Genomic DNA, 5,912 nt, shown 5'->3' with positions numbered 1-5,912 from the left:
CGCCTCGGGCGGATGATCTTGCGGCCAACGTGGTGCGCAAGGCGCTGAGAATAGAAGAACAACAACGGTTGAAAGGGTTGTTCGAGTGGATGGCAGAAATCGACTCGACGAAACGGAACGTGGTCGTCGACAAGCGATCGTCGATTGACCCTCCGGCGAGCAATGGACGACTTGAGGCCAGTGACGGAAGGTCCGGTCGAGTCGAGAATGACGGCGTCAAGTCCGAATCGTCTGCTCGCGAACCCGGTGAAACACCGTCGTCTTGGATCGAGACGATCTACAACTCCGCGGTCGCGAACCGGACGGTCGAGGATGAAACGATCGTCGTGGGCGGAATAACAAACGCCGAGGAGAAACGATCGGGTGAGTTGTTCGCGAGGACCATCGAAGTGCGACCGGTCGAATCGAAGCCGTCGGAATGCGTCGTCGACGTGGAAGCGATCGGAGAGGACATCACGACGTCCGATGCGCGTCTCGATGACATACCATCGGTTTTCGAGTCAAGCGATCCCGCCGGAACGTCTTCTTGTGCCTCAGATTCCGAGTCCATATACAGCTATCACACCGCCCTCACAGGTCCAGCGTTATCCACGACGGGCGAGAGTGACTCCAATGAACTGTTGAGCACCGAAGAGACGCAACGGTTGAGCAGTCCGGTGGAGCGGATCATGGCGGCAAAACGCCCGAAACCTGCCTCCAACGAAACTGGACCGTTATGCGTTATCATCAAAGAGGGATGGATCGATCGTCCCTTTGACGTTCGGAAACTAAATCCACGATTAACACTATCCAGACGTCGTTTGTAGTATGGGCCCGTTTCGCCCTTACTGCAAACGTCTTGATTTCTAACACCCTCATATCGAAACGAATGTTTGAGCATGATTTAATCGCAGACCAGTTCCCTACAAATTTCTATTGTAAACCTTTTACATTTGTCGTCGGTCACGTGTTTTCCAGTGTACCGGGCGTAAGAATTTATGTTATTTCATTTTCTCAATAAATATACTTATACATTTATTAGTATTTAAATAATAAGTAAATATTAAACAACTAACAATTGTTTCTCTGTGATTTGACCAAACCATCCGTCACGGAGCGATCATTTATAATATAAGAAAATCATATTTCGGTCAATAAATATTAAATAATACAGAATTCTGGGTAACTATGGCCCGTTCGATGTGAATTGTAAATCGTCGGTCTCTCAGGTTTTGTTCTCAAACAATATATATAATAGTATGCATACATATAAAGAGGTAAAAGCTGGAACAAAATTCGTCTAGTTCTGGTAATCCGATTATATATTTTTTAATATATTCTAATTTCTCAACTTTTCTTCTATGTTTTGTAGGAAACGGATTTTTGATTATAGTTCAAGTTATTTAATAAAATGCATTCAAATTTTTATTTTTTTTTTAAAAATTAGCATACAAGTTAATAAAAAATTAAGAAAAAATAATAAAATTGTGGTTCCTACAAAACATAGTAAAGAAGCTAACAAATTTAAATATTTTTTCAAAATTTAAATCGGACAATTAGAACTAGGTGAATTTTGTTCCAGCTTATTGGTCCAAATGCATGAAAAATGTAGGCTGCTCCAGCCGCCTTAAGCGTTTTATGTATTTATCAATCGTATGTACCTACTTGTCAAATGATTTAAGAGCAAGTGTAATCGAAAATCAAAAACAAAAACGCACTAGTTATGACACATATTTACGGAACCTCGATTCAGTGTTTTGTGTCAGCTCGACGGTTGGCATATCCACTGGAATGTTGCGATGTGACTGTCTTGTAAAAAATACTTTTGAAAAACTATTGAATTGCTAGTACCATAATATTTACACGAAAAATTATTAAGAAGATTATTAAAATACTTCTGAAAAAATACATTTGAATACTAATCGTTTACCTTACTCATGATATTACAAATAAACATGAAATTAAATTCTTAGAATTATGAGTATTAACTTTCAAGTTATATAGGCCTTATTTATAATGTTATAAGTTATAAGGGGATCCCTGATTACGTTAAAAAAAAGAGCCTCCCCGAAACTGTAGAGTTGAGTTTTTGATAGTTTAATTAATATTGGCTCCGAGAGCACTGTGCTGAACAGCTGGTATTTAGTGATATACGACGCGTACCATTCTGGAAACCAATGTTATAGGGCAGAGTGGTTCAATCCGTGGCCCTTGATGCCATTTTTTTGTCCCCTCCTAACAGTTAAATTAATTATTTATTTTATTAATTAAAAATTGAAGTTACAATAATATTTTAATAAAATCATGATATGATCGTATAAATTTTACATTTTATATTTATAGTTTATGGCGTTTATGCTATAAAACGTAGGAATACGACGAGAGTTCCCGTGATAAGACGTGTTGGACGGCGTGAATTCTATTCACAAACATGAACATTAATAATATATAATAATATGCGCATAATATAAAATTATAAAATAAAATATAAATATACAAAATATAATTTTTTTTCTTCTGGCGGCCCCCGGTGTGTTTAAAAAAGTGTAAATTGGCCCGCGAACCACCTTGAATCATCCTTGGACCATCCTGTTATAGGGCGTCGAGTAACCTGTAAATTTATCGTGTCCAGGGGCGCCGAAACCTATACTGATGTAGGGCGACTGGGTGGGTGGGTGGGTAAACGCCGAGTGGGCAGTAGCTGATGCCTGATAGATGTTAACTGTAAGAAAGATATATAAGAAATACAGTGGAACCTCGATAAGTCGAATTTTTGATAATTCGAAGGAATGTCTTGGCCCCGACCTTACTATATATGATGAGTGTGATAAATTTTCTCGATGATTCGAATTTCGTTAACTCGAATTTCTCTTTAAGTCGAAATATTTTTAGCCGAATTTTGGCTTATAACTCGAATTTATATAATAACATATACATTACACATACATACCTTAATAACTCGAAAGTAAAATAATCAAGTATATTATTGTAATAACGGTAATCGAAATCGAAAACTGATTAATATTATAAATCTAATCTTTACCTAATGCTTAAAAGGTACAGTTATAAATTCAACGATATAATACGATTTAATGTCTATATCTCCGATAAATTACGTTTATCTACTACATTTATTGTATATTTATTATTGGTAAAATTATACGTCGATTGAACTACAAAATGTATACGTCGATATTTAATAAAATGCTGTCACAGGAGTCGGATATTGATGAAGATGAGGAATTGCCTAAAACTACTTTTGCTCGGATAGTTTACAGGTTGTCCGTAAGTACATTCAAGAACAACCAGAAATTGGAGATGAGATTTTTTCCGCGCTAAACGTTATTAAAAACTTTACAGATAGGTCAAAAAATAAAAAAAAACAATTAAAAATATCAGATTTCTTCAAAAATAATTCTACTTTAATCATTATATTTTCTTTATAATATAAAATTTATACATATACATATTTTTTACTTTATACTTTTTAAAAAATGTTAATACAATATTACATACATTATACATTTATTAGTAAATATATAAATAAATAAAATAATAAAATGAACTCTTTGTTAATTATGATTTGCCCTACATATATTTTTATATTTCGGTGCCCCTGATCGCGTCCGGACCCGTCTCTTGTCAAAAGCGTCGTGACAGAAGTACCAATCGCGCCGTCCACAAGGGCAACACCAAGTTACGCACGTTCGGTTGCTTACGTCTTGCAATCTTGTACAAAACTAGACAGCAGCGTCACCAAGTGGTGGATCACCACTATGTTAATAAATATTTATCATCATTATCCAACGCAGTGGTTAAAATAATTTAATAGTAATTTTGTAATTTAAAAAATATTAAAATGTTGATAATCATTATAATAATTTCAGTAGTTTTTTAATTTTAGATTTTATCTAGCTCTAATTTTGTATTTTTTTTTTCAATTTTTAGATTAAATAAATATTAAAATTGCCTAAAATTAATGATTTAATTTATACGAATAATATGTTTGTATACATTATGACTATTAAGTAAATATATATTATACGGTATACACTTACATAATGTTAGAAGGTAGGGGGGAGGGCTCGTTTTATCAAAATAAATAATTTTGGGGGTCTTGGATCAAAAAAGGTTGCGCACCACTGATCTAACGCAAGCGCATTATCAGCACAAAACCACGCTATCACTAAAGACCGGATATAATTGCATTAAAAATATCTTAAAATTGCGCGAAAAAGATGCCAAATAGCAATGAAAATGTATTAAAATTGCAGTATAAATATGTAGAAATGATTTAATTATTTTAAAACAATATATATATATATATATATATATAAATGTATATATATCATATTTTGTTTACTACGGTCTACGGATCATCGTATGTGTAAAATAATGTTTTGCCCTTATGGAGTGGAGGTGGGTAACTTTTATCGCGGTGGCTCGTATTCTATTTACGAATGACCCACTCCAATTTATTCTTTATCTCGATGGCCATCACAGACTTCTATACTATACCTAAAGAGTAATATAAAGATGTTTTAACGTATATCGGCTATATATAATATCGGCAGCGCAAGCATTCCTACCCGAGTTCTCTGGAACGAAGGCGGAGGACCCCGTACGGTTTTTGGAAAATACCGAATCGATTCTAGGACAGGCTAGAATCCCACCAGCTGGTTGGAAAATGGCAGTCGTACCACAACTTAAAGGGACAGTCGGAAAATGGTAGACCTCCATCAAGATCTTAGACCTGTCCTGGCATGAATTTCGGTCCGAATTTTTAGAAAATTTCAACAACGCTGAAATTTAAGCATAGTTAAGGGCAGAAATTATTTCTACACGACAGTCCGACAGCGTTTTGGACTTTAAGTCGGGTTACTGGCAAGTACCACTTAACCCAAACGTTAAAAAATACTCAGCATTCCGGACTCGCAGAGGGTTGTATCAATTTAGAGTCCTCCCTTTCGGTTTCAAGAACAGTCCCATGAGATTTGTACGACTCATGAATGAGGTCTTAAGTGGTTATGTGGATGAGTTCGTCCAGGGGTATCTGGACGATATTGTTATATCCTCCGCAAACCAGGACGAACACTGATACCACTAGGACAAAGTACTCGAACGTCTCATGAGATACGAACCGACATGCCACACTAAGAAGTGCAAGATTGGTTCCACCGAAATCTCCTTCCTAGAACATCTTGTTAACTCTGAGGGCATCCATAAGCAACCGGAAAAGTTGGAGAATATAAAAAAATTTCCAGTACCAAAAAAAGTTAGGAACTTGCGTAAGTATTTAGGCGTGTGCAATTGGTATTATCAATTTGTGAATAAATATGTCGACATCATTGCCCCTTAACCGACCGACTTAAACAGGGAGCAAAATGGTCATGGACGGATGTCGAACAGAAAGCCTTTGACTCTATCAAAAGTGCCCTGTACGACTCGTCTAAATTGTTCCCACCCGATTACACTGAGCCTTTCTGTCTCCAGACTGATACTAGCGAGCTAGGCGTTAGCGTGGTACTTTTCCAAAGGGGTGACAGACCGGATGAAAGTCGCGTCATCGCTTATGCGAGCAAAAAGTTCTCGGACACCCAGAAGCGATACGCCGCCGTAGAACGCGAGTGGTTAGCAATTATATGGGCCACGGACAAATTTAGACCATACCTTGAAGCCCGACCGTTTAAGGTCTTCGCAGGTAACATAGCACTAACTTGGCTTCATCGGGCAAAGAACAACAATTCAAAGTTAACGCGATGTTAACTTCTCTTCAACTCTCAAACTTGGATTTCCACACAATACATATACCCGGCGTACAAAACGAGGGAACAGACATGTTATCACGCGACCTTACCCCAGGCTCACCCGTAGATGAGGATCAGCTCAAGGAACGATTAGTAGGGGTACCCACATTACCACCCACCAACACT

The sequence above is a fragment of the Sipha flava genome, unplaced genomic scaffold, assembly GCF_003268045.1.
Source record: "Sipha flava isolate LNK unplaced genomic scaffold, YSA_version1 69_pilon_pilon, whole genome shotgun sequence".
Lineage (NCBI taxonomy): Eukaryota > Metazoa > Arthropoda > Insecta > Hemiptera > Aphididae > Sipha > Sipha flava.
Note: the sequence above shows the minus strand (reverse complement) of the source record.